Raw genomic sequence first — 14,716 nt, 5'->3', positions numbered from 1 at the left:
TTTTGCTGAGATAACCTCATTTATCTTGGTATAAATATAGACAATAGACAGGTAACTACGTAACTACGACTGAAATACAACCCTGACAACATGTCCGTTTTTTGTCAGATTTATTAAAAATTACAAAAAAGTAAGTTTTCCCATTATTCATTTTTCTTCATTTTTAAAATTAACTAAAAATACTTTCGAAGCCATAAAATGACAACCAGCACAAATTCAATTAACAAAAAAGCACTTAAGACCGGGGGCCGGAACTTTTGATACCCTCCACCAATAAGAATACAAAACGAGAAACGAAAATACAGGGTGAGATACAAAACTGCAACAAAGTCAAACGCCATAACTTTACACATTTTTTTTTAAATTTTATTGAATGAAAGCAAAAAATCTCGGAAATAGCATCAAACTGCTGGACAATGAATGTTTTCTCATCAGAGAAACCCGAGCTCAATTTTAAATATTTACCGAATGGAAGATTGCGATATGTTCAGCTCACTAGCCATTTTTCGACCACTGCGACGCGTGTTTCGACCAAGTCGCTTCTTTGCTTTACGAACCATTTCTGCTGATGTTGCTGGTTTAATTATTATTTTTTTTTTCCAAACAAACAATTCATGGTGTATTGTAACGTATGATCTATATAATAACAAGATATTTTATCAAGTATTCGACAGTCGTCGATAGTTGCAAGGAATTCTGTTACAAGATTTCTTTATTCATAAGATTTGAGAGTATCACCCAACCACATCACATGTTTAGATTATTTATTTTTATCTTTCAGGTGTAACAAACAAGTTAAATCTGTGACTATTTTATAGTTATAAATAATTGATAAAAAAAAATCAATATAGGTACATTTTAATTTCAAATAATTGGAGAAAAATATTAATTTAAGATATTAACATTCATGCTAAGATTGCCACTTCTTTATATATATAAAATCAATTAATAATCAATGCATTTCTTAAAATTAGATATTCGCACAACTTATATTCACAATTTTTCTAAATTTTGTCTAAATCTTTTTTATTTGTTTTTGCATTTTTTGTCAATTGTATCCCATCATTTGGATTATCGACTTTACAATATTTAAAAGGGAAACCATATTGAATTTTTGTGAAGATTAGGTATTTGGTTATAGTCTGGATAATATCATGTACTTTCACTAGGATCCAATATTTCCGTAAAATGTGTACTTGGGGTGAAAACCAACATCATATCCATTTTTATAAGCAATGACTGCATATTCCGTTACATCTTCATTTGGGTGTTGGTTTAGGTAAGCAAAGACGCCGTGTCACATTAATTCCTTTTCTGTGAGGAGATGCCTAATTAAAAAAATAAATAAATTATAAGTTTTATTACACTTTTTTCGTTAAAAATAAAATCCAACAGTATCCATATACTTTACTTATTTACTTCCATAGTTCAACTCCTTTTAGTTCCGTTTAAGTATAGCCCCCATTTGCCACATACACTAAAAATTTGATATACGAAGGACATTTTTGATTTATGGAATCCATCCTTCATCCAATGAGTTTCGTCCCACATTGAATGTACTTCAACATGTGCCGGGTTGTAAATGCACCAGAGCACCTGATGAAGTACAATAGACATGGGACATCTGACTAGTTTGGTCACACTACATCCATAAAGCGCCAAGAGACTGAATGTCGAACTCCTTTTTTTGCATTTCACATTTTTTCTTTTGCAACGAAACTATTCATGTAGGCAGCTCCATGATGTCAGTGACTAAAACTTCGCGCGCTACTTCAGGTACCTGACTGCACTTTTCAATATTCAGCCCCGGTCTCTGATTAGCGCGCAGAGTGATAGACATTTTTATTAAGGAAGTCATTACTATTTTTTTTTTTTTTTTTTTGGTTTCTTCTATTTTTGGCACTAAACTTTGACACTCACATATATTGTAATCGGCCACACTTACGAACACACTCACCTGAAGAAATCGTAGTTATGTTAAGCTTTTTGAGTTGTGCCATTGCATACATACAGCGTGTGTGTGTGCGCGCCAGTGAGATGGAGAGATAGAGAGAGCAAGACTTATTATTCTCTTGTGCGGTTTGTTGTACATACGACCTTGTGTCCGCGCCTTGTAAAAATGGTTAAGGTCAACGATCTACACATTAAAAAAAGTTCGCGGCGGCAAAATTGCGCAGATCAATGCGCGTGCGGCATTTACTGGCTTCAACGTCGTCGGCAAAACCAAATGAGCAAAGACTCTGGGGTATATGTGCATTGACGTATGTTTTTCGCTGTTGCGGTTGAGGTTTCTGCGCTGTCCCCGACTTGTTTTTTTTTTACAAAACTCATGAGCCTTACTCACCACCATTCCTACAGTTCGTGTCAGTCGGCTGATTTACATTTGTGTGGAAAGCTTAGTTTTCGTTTCTTTCTTTTTTTCGTTTAAAAAAAGAGCTAAAGAGAGAGAGAGAAAGGGGAATTGTGTTAATGAGTCGATGCAGAGTTGCCAAAATTTGTATTTAATTAAACGAGTTTTAATCTTCCTCCCGGAAATGCCATTCACAACCGTACAAACCTATGTATTTTTGTTGTTGTTGAAATTAATTTGTGTTTCAAGTTAATGAACTACTTGTTTTTAAATTATTTTTTTACGATATTTTATGGTTCATGTGGTACTTCTATGGAAATTTGGTGTGTGTTGGGTTTATTGAAATATCTTTTCTCAATTGCTGTTTTTTTTTGCCTCCATTGGCAACGAAACATCGAGTTTTATACAGTCGACTCCGAATAATTTATGTTTGTAAATAGAGGTTTCCCAACAAGGGTTTTTTCAGGTGCAATTTCTTAACACAAATAAAATTTTTTTTGGCATCCTGCGTCTATTTTTAAATAAACAAAACACTTAAATTATTTATGTTAAAAAATGCAACATTTAAGGAATGTAGTGGCGTATTGCTGCAGGAATATAAAGGCGTATTGCAGCCGATGATTTAAAACAATAAAAAACTTGTTTTTTGTATTTTGCATCGTTTTTAGTCTTCGCCCGGGCCCTCCACCATTTCGAAGGAAATTGAAAAAATTAAAAAAAAAATCCGAAAACCGCTATATGGGGCTTTACGAAGACGTGGACCTGCATTTTTTTTTTTTTTTTTCATGGGCTGTAGTGCTCATTTCGAACTTCAAATACGAAATTTGTTACAATTACGGCGAATAATGTCGCTAAATTCATCAAAATACCGACTATCGGAAGGTACCGTATTTTGGGGGCTATACGAAGACGTGGACCTGCATACGAAATTTTTTATCATAGACTGTACCATCCGTTACGAACTTCAAATACCAATTTTGAAACAATTCCGGCGAATAATATCGCTAAAATCATCAAAATACCGAATATAGGGTGGTACCATTATATGGGGGGCTATACGAAGACGTGAACCTGCTCAGACAAATTTTTGTCATAGGCTGTAGTACTCATTACGAACTCCAAATACCAAATTTTAAACAATACCGGTAAATAATGTCGCTAAAATCATCAAATACCAAATATATATAGCTATACGAATATGTGGTAACGACCTGGCCCATTTACGAACTTAACCTGCCTACTGGTAAAGTATGCATCTATGCAAAATTTTAGCCTTCTATCTCAATTCGTTTCAAAGATAGCGTGAATTTTACGCTGATCCAGAATATCTATACATTGTAGGGTCTATTATGCATATTTCGAGGAGTTACAAACGGAATGACAAAGTTAATATACCCTCCATAAAAAAATGGTGGAGGGTATAAAAACCGTGCGTTTGACAATAAATAGAGTACGCAAACAAAAAGAGCTGGAGGGAAGATTACATGTTTGTGAGTGTGTTTTACTCAAAATTAAAGTTCCTCAAATAGGTCATGATAATGCAAAATAAACATAGGCGTATGGTGGTTATGCGTCATACGCTTTTCGCGTTATTGAATCTTTAGCCTCATTGGGAATCCCAACAGAGAGCATAGATTGCCATTTTTGTTGACATTTCTTTTTTTCTCATTTGACGTTTTTCGTGATACTCCACCCAAAAGAGAAGTAGGGGAAACAAATGTAACAAATCTCTGCTTTAAGTATCAATTGCTTCGCTGTAAAATGTAAAACTACAAATTAAATTCCCGTTGCAAAAGAAAAACCATTCGATTTCTGCCTCTTGACTATTTTTCCATTTTCTTCTTCTTGAAAACTAAAAGAAATTCCAATAATTTATATGCATTTCAATTAGCTGGAGTCGACTGTACACGAGCAAGAAGTTTATGTACAATGATCGCGAAATTTAGTGTTGGGCGGACAAACGATGTTGGAACACAGTAATTGCGGTGAGTAATACGAATTCTAAGTAATTGCGATAAAAGGATATGACGTCATGCCTTGAAAAAATAATGTACATATGATCACGCATGCACACATACACACACCCCGTTGAGTGTAGGGAAAATAAACTTCATTTGAAAAGTGATTAATTAAAGGAGATTTTTAATTGCTATCGATGTGATGATGCTGCTCTGGCCCATTGAAAATTATGTTTTTCATTTTCCTTTATTAACTTTTTTCACATGCTTAGCATATTTACTCTTGCCGACAAGGTAAACCCAGAAACGACCCTGATTTTCTAAATTTGAAACATTTGCATGCTGGCAAACACGCCAGTCAGCCTGCCTCCTATGCTTGGGAAAAACGACCAATAAAAAGATCACTTCTCTCTTTTTCATGATTCCCATGATATACCTACCACTTAGTAGCTAGTCAGCCAGCCAGCCAGTCCCAAGCACCACCACCAACCATATGGTTGGCTGACTGGTTTTCTTGCTGTACTCCTCCTTGCCGGTCTTCGGCTGTTGCACCAATCTTTCTTGTGGTGTCTTTCGCCGCCTTTCAGCGCTTGAATTTTTCAATAACCAAAAGAAATAAAGAAGAAATGTTCAAGTTTTTCTCGCCGTTGTTACCAGGCAGCGGAATACGTGAGCTGACTGACTGACGGCTGGCTGGTGGTAGCGGTGGCTGGCTGATCATGTTTTTTCTACACATTATTTCTGTTTTTTTGCTTTTTGCTTTTTGAAATGAGCACACAGGCGGCCTCAAACTTATTTCGCTTTACAGATAAAGATTCGCAATTTCTCTCACCAATACCAAGGCTCCAATAATACAAAACACGTGCCCCACTACATTGGCAAAAATGGCAAACATTTTATTTTATTTTTTTTTTTTTGTTTCTTTTCGTGGGTACTATTGTTTAAACAAAATTTCTCTGATAAAGTTGCTCTAGCTACAGATAGTTAGTTATTTGTTGTATTTTGCAAAATATCATTGGCAAAGAAGCCGAAGCAGAAGAAAAGCTCTGGTGGTGCTTAGTCATGAGCGAAGCAAAGATAAAATAAAATAGAAACTCCGGGTTTTTTTTTTGCACGAACTGACAAACATGTGGCTTTTCGAAAAGTTTGCAAAATGCCAGTGATCGTCAGCAGCAGCAACAGCAGTTAAGAGTTGCCAATTTTTTATTTTATTTGTTAATGGTTTGCATGGTTCGCAGCAGATGATAGATAGGTACGCATTGTATCTAATAATTATGTTGTTTGCAGAATACTGATAAACGGCTGTGTGGTTGTGTGTTTAATTTTTTACTGAAAAAATGGCAGCTCTTTCTCTTGCTGCTGCTATTTCTTCCATCGAATATGCCTTGTTTTATTTCGCCCAACAAATTTATTATATGTCCACATACATACCCCGCGAATGTACCATATGTATGTAGAACCATATAGCAATATATTTTATATGATAGATACAAATATATGTATGAAAACGATGTGTTGGTTTTTTCGATGATTCTTCGTAGCTTGACTGGGTGGGGCACTCGGATCTTTGGGGTTTTATAACCTCACATTATTTTTTCTTTCTTTGCTAGGTTTGGTAACTCTCACAGACAAACGAAAAGTTATTAACACTTGTTTCGCGTTTTCTTTTTTTCTTATTTTGTTTCGGAATTTTTCAGACACTTACCGGCAAATTTTTTCCCGAGATTTCAAATTACAGACTCTCACAATTGCAAATGCACACAGATACACTCTTTTGCCGTGCTGTCTTTAATTCTTACCCTTGCCGTCGACTTGACTTTTTTCCTTTTGTTCTGCAAGACCAGCGCAACCGTTGCTGCTCACAAGCAACCCAGCCATATGATTAGCTAACTCTAGACTGGTGGTGCTGCCTTGATATTCGCGAGAACTTAAGCCCACCGCACCTTATACGAAACAAAATAGCAACAACAATATTCATCATCGTCTTCGTCATCATCATAAAGCAAAAAAAGAAAAATAAAACGAAACGAAAAGACCGGTCGCCCGCTCACTCGTTTGTTCGTTCGCCTGTTCGGTCTCTCGTCGTTTCGCCAATAAGTAGCCGAAGAATGTTGAAATTTCGAACAATCCAACATCTATCTTTGAGCTATGGCACTCTTTTCATTTTGTTGTTGTTTTTTTTTAAAGAGTCTACATTTTGCGAGAGAGCAAATCGAGAGACAGGGATACCAACAGCTGTTGAAAAGAAATGTGGCAACTAAAATGGGGAATCATTTACAGGTCTATTAACTTTTGAATATTTCAAAACTTCTTGCTTCTGAAATGTGGGAATTTTCCAGGTTATTAAGAAGCTAAAAATATTGCAATATGACCTAGACTACTCAAAAATATTGAAATTGAAAAATATTTATTTTTTTAACAAATGTGCATTTAGTATTGTAAGTGATCTGACTTCCTTTACCGAAGGCAAGAAAACTGAAGTCAAACAATCAAAATGGCTCCCGAAAATTGCAAAACCACAAATCTTATGTGTCTTTCTACTGCTTTTATGCTTCTTTTTCCGTTCTTTTTTTGTTCCTATGCACATACGTGTAAAGTTTGCTGCAGCGATAATACGTGGAAACGCATGGAGTTGAATGAGGCTAATATTCCTTATTTTTCAAAATTCCGTCCCCCACAAAAACGTAGTTTTTTTTTTAGCAAACTTTGCATATTGGAGTAGGGATCTGACAAATTCCGATAACAGCTATTTATCGATATTTGAAAATGTCAAAAAAAATATTTTTTGTTGATTTCTATATACTGTGTGAACCTAATGTTAGACATTTTATAGAATCGATTTACACTTGGCAGTAATAATTGAAAAGTCAGATATCAGACACAAAAACAAGTTGAATTTATTTTCCTCACAATGCACTCTCTCTCTATTCAAATGACAACTGACAGATACAGAAAATTATATAAGGGAATAATGATAAATTCAATATCCGGAAAATTTCTATATCAGTTTTGCAATTTTTGATCCCCTATTCCCCCAAAAATATATAATTTTGTATATTTTTGCATCATTTTTAAGAGAAACATTGATGGCAGCCCATGTACGTTGTCATGACGGATTCCAACTTTGTATCTCATTTCTTTACTAATCGTTCTATATCAATGCTACATATCTCTTGAAGTCTGAAGGAATCACTCGTTGGCCTAACTTCATATTACTAAAGTTAAATCTTTGCAACATTTGCATGGATGGGCAAGTGGGGGCAATTATTTTATAGAAACAATTGTTAAAAATTATTACCGGCAAGAGAATGGTCACTTGGCTTATTCAGCTTTTCTCTTCTATTAAATATATATATATTTTTGCAAATTTATCGATATCTTATAAAACTTTAATATAATGCAAACGAATATGGCGTCCATGTTATTACTTCTTAGCAAAAAAAAAAAATGGATGGGTGAAAGATAGTAGCCTGATTTTCAACAGCTGATTGGCTATGACAGATATGTTGGTATTAAAAAATCATCATCTGGTTTTGAGACAATTGGTTTCCCCCATTGTAGAAGAAGACGGGTAGTTGCACCAACGCTGGGAACTTTGATATGTCAAATTTTTTAAAACGTGTTGTCAAAAATAATAAATTAATATGTTTTCTTATACGAGGCAAATCGGAGGTTGTTTCAATCATTTCAATTCCAAAATCGGTTTGACAGTACATTATCCCAGCAGTTGTGTCGATCCGACTACCTGTATTCTTCTGCCATGGTTTCCCCATTCCGTGTTGCCTTGGCAACTGAGTTCTCTTAGATCAGCAATGCGACTTTGTATCTAGTTCAGAATAATAAACAATGAGCATTATTTATAACTGCAATTTTTAATTGCATACATGTTCGGCAATTAATGACATTTTTCGGTAGGATAAAAAAAATACCGCTCAGATTTGACGTTAGGAACTATAATTTTAATTTTTTTTTATAATTTTAACACGATCCTTTATCTGACAAAACACAAAAAGTTAAAGAATCCGCACTAAAAAGTAAAAAAAAAAACAATGAAGTAATTTATTGTTATTCGATTTTAGCCAAGATTAGCATGAAGCTACTTTAGTCTACTCCAAAATGTCCAAGGTACTTGTAATTTGAATCTGAAAAACGTGGCGTGTTATTTTTTGCAAGGTATTTTTAATGAGTGGCTGTAAATAAAGACAATAAAACCTGTATTTTTCCAAAGCCGAAAACCCCTACCTTTCTAAAAACAATTCAATACGATTCAGACCCACTTTTAAAACTTTTTAAATTTATACAAGTACAGGTTTTTTATTAATTCACTGTTTTAAACGTGTGTATCCCACGAATGCTAGTCCTCAAATGCGGTGAAGTTTCTCCGATCTATGCCTACGGAGTATTTATAAGAATCTTGTTGAATCTAAAGTTGAGAGCACATAAGAAGCTTTTTTGGACGGGCTTAAGTCATCGGCTGGCTTCTTCGGAAAAGAACAAAGGAGCGTAGGGCAAAATTGAATTAAGTCAACTTAAAACTTCTTTTTTCCTCTACGAAAAAAAAAACAGACAATGACTTAAGCCATTCAAAAAAAGCGTTTATATACTCCAACCTTGAGGGTGTAAGTACATACGAAGCTTGAAGTCATGACTAGGCATATTTTGTGACATTTCATAAAGGGATTTAAGAGTCGCACTAAAATCCTGCCGTCGTTTTCCATTATAAATTGAAATTAATATATCTAGCCATGACTTCAAGCTTTTTATGTACTTGCACTTCAAGGGTTATTTTACTTATTGATGATAAACGTAATAAATGGACATAATATAAATGTATTTTAAAACATGCAAGGAATGCTAGCATTTAAATATTTAACAAATATTGACAATAAATGAAAGAAATCAGTAACAACATATCACTAAATATTTTGCGTTCGATTTCATAGCACATGTTACGTTAATTGTTTTTTAGTTTTTATAATGCAAAACTCCCGATTTAATAAAAAAAAATTACACTCACGGAGCTAGCAACGTAACTCTTGAAACCGCTTCGAGTAACTGTTTGCGGCCAAATGAAAGTTGATGGCTTGGCTCAAAAAGGACACATTTTTCTTGAATTTCCAACACCCCTCAATTTGCAAGCATTCCTCAAACTTGGCAACCCTTGCCAAAACAAACAACGATCACATTTTTGCAAATTAAACACACAAACCGAAGACATTTTTTCCAGGTTGGCAATCTCAACACAACTGCAACAGAGATCTCGCTATGCTCTCTGCGCTCTTAAGAAATGTTCATGTGTCACTCTCTTTTCATTAACACCCAGAGCCGGCATTTTTTCCATTCATTTTAATTTTTTTGTTTTTTTTTTTTTTTTTGCACTCAGACGACTTGTGGCGTACGACGTTGACGTCGTACAGCACTTCGAGATACAAAGGAAAGCACACAAAAAATAATGCGTAAGTGTGGGTAGGTTTGATTTTTCTTTCTTCGGCATTATTCAACCAGAATGTTTGAGAATGTGATTCGCAAACCAAATCCAAACAGATGATGTTATATGCAAAGAATTTGTTGTTATTGTGTTTAGCTATGCAAGCGATAGCAGCAACGACAAAAAACAACAACAACAACATCGGCAAACCTTGCACTTGCGTCATTTTTTTTTGTTTGTTTGTACCCAGCTAGCTAAGCGAGCGAGAGCAGCACCAGATAACTGTCGCCGACAGATGTTTGGGGCCATGACTGAGCGGACAGTGCCAAAATGATAGACAATGAATGTATCTTTTTGCCTGGCCTGGCCTGTCTGCTGTTGCTGTCTTTCTTTCATTTCATTTTCCCGTACACAATTAGCTTTTAATAAAACATTTTTGATAGAAAATGATGTGATGCGATGGTGGTGCTGCTTGTCGCCGATGCCCGCCTGTCGGCTATAAATAACCGATTTGCAAATGTGCTTCGATTTAACTTTTTCAATGAGTTATCGGGAAAGTTCCATATGAATGACCGACCGGCACCACAAACAAAAAAAACAACAACAACACAATACAACGACCGACGACCACATGCATACGTACACCATGAAATGAGAGCTTTGACTGTCTGTCAGCAGTTCAATGTTTTTATTGTTTTTGTGTTGCTTCTTCAACGGAGAGAAGTTTGAATGTTACTGTCGGTGGCCGTGGCGGCGGCGACAACGACACCGCGCCACTGTCCGTGTGGACGATGACAATTCATTTACTTGACTGTCTGTTGGATGGATGAAATGCCGGTTTGAATTTCACAATTCCACTTATTGCGTTTTCTTCTCAGCTGTAGTACATTGCCACTTTTTGGTATTTCTTTTATTATTTTTTGTTTAAGTCGCACACACACACACACAGTCTCACAGCCATTGAGTCAATAGATGCGTCACCAAACAGACATTTCTGTTTCCTTTTCATTTGTTCGGCTGGAATAAAGGTGTGGGTACATAAGCAGTTTGAAGTCTTCGCATGGCTTGAGGCATATCACAAAGGGATGCCAGAGCCGCACTCGAATTCTGTCCTCGTTTTCCTTACAATTTGACCAAGCTGCTTATGACCCCCCACACCTTAGCCGAAATTTGCGTTCAAAACGACAAGTCACATCGTTCAATATTGTTTTGTTCGATTTACAGTTCAAAATGTTTGTGTGCAGCAATATTTGGAAACACTGAATAATTTGGATACTTGAACAAATCTTATCGTTTTTTTTTTTAAGAACAAATCCACTGAGTATTTTTTTTTATTATTTTCTTAAAACAGAAACACCACAGACCACACATTGTCAACAAATTCTTGATAACCGGAGCTAACAAATTCCTTAAGACCGTTCAGACCCGCTGTTGGCGATCAAATGATGGTATTCAATGTCGTCGTTCAAATCAAAAGCCAAAAAGTTTGCAATATGCCAGCTTGCTCGCCTGCCTGCCTGCCTGCCATGCACACACATTGATGCCGGCACGCTGTCTCAGTCGACGTTGGCGCAGGCTGACGAAGCTCTTGCTCGCTCTTTGTGTGTTGTCGTCGTCATCATCGTCGTTGTCGTCGTCGTGCTTTGGCAAAAGTGAGTGGACTTGATGGTGATGATGATGACTACACCACGTTCGTTTCGCCTGGTTTATTCGTGGTTTCTGTTGTTGTTGTAGTCGTCGTCGTGTGTCATTCTTATTTCTCAGTGTGTGCAGCATAGCATTAATGTTGTTGCTGGCTGGCTGACAGGCTGTTGGCCGATGTTGCTGTTGCGACTACTGCTGCTACTGCTACTGCCAGTTGCGTTCTGTTCTGCAAGAGAAGATGGAAAGATGAATACCAGACACAGTCATCGAATCAGACAATAAAAACGCGAGCATATACTTTATAATACACTACACTTCCCGCATACGGTGCCAGTCAGCAGTACTGGCTGCTCCACACTCATCGCCGCCTGAGACCGCTGAGCATATTCATCATCCACGTTCGCGGTGTTCAGGTTCTCGCCCAGTTAGTTTCGACGGTCGGGCGCGTTGTGGCAAATATGATTGTATTTTATTGTAATTCATTTCTTTGTAAATCGCGTGCATACTTGGCTGCATACATACAGACAGCCATCCATCCATCCATCTATGTGCCTATGTATGTGCATGCACCGAGCAGCATGTACCATATGTACTAAGTGCAAGGTATTCCCATTCTGAAGGTTAGGCCCCATGTTTTCTTCTGTTTTTTGCCTTTGTTCACGGCAGCCAGACGACGGACAACGACTCGTGCTGGCTCGTTGGGGAGAAACTCAGCTGTTCAGCTTTAACGCCGCCATCGGTTCGATGGTGCTGGTGCAATGTAACATTCCTCGAATAATTGGGAAGCTATGATCGTTTAACCAAAATGCGAGAGGTATTTCGAACGATCTATGCTTGTAGGTATATGCTGCTTCATTTACTTGGTTGGAAATAATCGAAGACCAGCCAGGTATTTGGGTAGGAAATTTCTCAACTAATAATTATCATTAACATTTCAGCATACAGTTCCATAATTAGTTAAATGCCAATGGGAAGTGTAGCTAATTGAACATTATTCAAGAATTCGATTTGCGAGATTTGAAATTCGAGAGAATTGAGAGACATCGTAGCAGGCTTTAGCTCTTTTACACGTATAATGTCACTTGGGGGAATAATTCTTCTAAAGCTATGGTACAACGAATTATAACTTATCTTCTATGGGCAGAGGTCCTTTGGAAATACTTTAGACAAGTCTTCTAAATGGTGGCTCAAAAGAAATGTTATAAATTTTCCGATTGGACCCTAATGTCTTAATTACAGGCGAAAAACATCGGAAATTATTGTCAAACTTAGATCCAGTTCGGAGATGGGCAATATCGGTCCACTCCCCCTGGTACCTTCCACACAAAATGTCAACATTTTCAAAGAAAATAATTTATTGCACAGAAAGAGAAAGGATAATCCGATTTTGCTCCAACTTTGCGAATCCTAATATTTTCATCAGTGCTAGGCCAGGTGCGAAAATGGACAATATCGGTCCACTCCATCAGGTACCTGCCCCACAAAGGGTCAAAATTTTGAATAATTACAACTCTTATAAAATGTGATGTAAGAGTCCGATTGTCTACAAATTTCACACAAACCAATAATTTTATTTACCCAAGGTCTGGTGTGTAGATGGAACGTATTGGTTCACTCCTTCTGGTACCCCCACACACAAAAGGTCGAAATTTTCAAGAAAAATTTTTTGCACAGAAAGAGAAACGATAATCCCATTTTGCTCCAACTTTGCAAATCATAATATTTGCGTCAGTTCTAGGTCAGGTGCGAAAACGTACAATATCGGTTCACTTAATCAAGTGCCTCCCCCACAAAGGGCCAACATTTTGAATAATTACAACTCTTATAAAATATGATGTAAGAATTCGATTGTCTTAAAATTTCACACATCCCAATATTTTTATAAACCCAAGATCTGGTGATAAGATGGAATCTATGGGATCTGTTATAAAAACGGTGGATATCGGACCACTTATTCTGGTACCTACCTCACAAAGGGTCAACGTTTTAAATAACCAAAACGTTTATAAAATCCGAAATAAGCGGCAGATTCTCTTTATATTTCACACATCCCATTATTTCAACTAATACAAAATCTGTTGTTAAGCCTCCACAAAGGCTCAAAAATTGGAATATTCATGAAGCTCATATAAAACGAAATTAACGTGCGATTTCATTCAAGACTTGGTACATCTCAATATTTACATCAACGCAAGATCTGTTTTAAAGATGGACCATTCGGACCATTTATTTTGCTACCTGCCCCACATTGGGGTTAAGATTTTGAAAAACAAAACGCTCAAAGAAAGCCGAATAAACATTCAACACTCTTCAAATTTCACACATACAAACATTTTTGCTAACACAATATCTGTCGTGCACAAGATATGTATTTCAGCGATTCTTTACAACTTGCTATATATAAATATATCTCTCTTTGCCAGAAATCTGAGATGCATATGGAATTTAAGATTTTCCAATAATTGGATATAAATGCCGTCTTTTTCCATTACTTGGTATGATAATCCTAATGTATTTCAATTTGAAAATATTATAAAAATAACTCATTATTTAGGCATATACGTTTACCAATTTTTTACTGAATTATAAGGCTGTCCGAATTGTAATACATCTGCAATTTTTTTAGAAATGTTAATGATCTCTTAAAATTTTTTTATTATTTTTATTTTATAAATTAATTATAATTCTCTTTTCAATATACTTTCACATATTTCGGAGTTCAACACTTCTTTTCCTTCAACACCAAAACTAGATATTCCCACATGTTTATTTTTGGACGGATCGAACGATGCCACCAGGCAACAGTAGCAGCAGCGGCCACAGCGAATTATTAACAAACACAACATGGAGTATGGGATTTTGGGTTTGTCTGCACTCACACTTAACGTCGAGGTGAGTACGTGACATTCATATGTCACTATGTAGTCAAATTATAAAGATTCATCAAACCCATGCTGTCTGTACCTAGGTGGGTATGTGGAGAGTTTAAGGTAAAATTGCAAAGAGTATAAATCGCAAATTTGGCAACAATTTGGAGCGTGTCTGATGCAAAAGAACGTAAGCCCTCAATCAATATTGGATCATTTAGTAATAAATTATTATTTTTAATAATATGGTGAATTATACATTTTTAATTTCAATAAAATATTGTATTTTTTCGTTTTACGCTTTTAGTTTGTGACAATTTGATGTGTCACCTCAACGGATGTGTAGCCTAAAAGAACGGATGTGGGTATGTGTCTGGGTTTGTTTTACAACATTTTACAAAATATTCGTGTGTTTGTTTTCGGCAAATTTTAAACTTCATTGTGGTTTGAGCCCGCCGAATATTGTACG

At 36.2% G+C, this 14,716-nt stretch overlaps 1 long non-coding RNA gene across 1 annotated transcript; it reads left to right on the top strand.

Annotated features, from left to right (window-relative positions):
* The first annotated feature begins 856 nt into the window (after nucleotides 1–856).
* Nucleotides 857–14,492, top strand: LOC109612418 (uncharacterized). The gene is made up of 3 exons (XR_002194504.2): nucleotides 857–4,335; nucleotides 14,133–14,272; nucleotides 14,349–14,492. It is a non-coding gene; the product is annotated as an uncharacterized LOC109612418 (long non-coding RNA).
* Nucleotides 14,493–14,716: the final 224 nt, after the last annotated feature.

Source organism: Musca domestica, unplaced genomic scaffold (assembly GCF_030504385.1).
Source record: "Musca domestica strain aabys unplaced genomic scaffold, Musca_domestica.polishedcontigs.V.1.1 19, whole genome shotgun sequence".
NCBI lineage: Eukaryota > Metazoa > Arthropoda > Insecta > Diptera > Muscidae > Musca > Musca domestica.
This window is presented reverse-complemented; position numbering and strand designations above follow the sequence as displayed.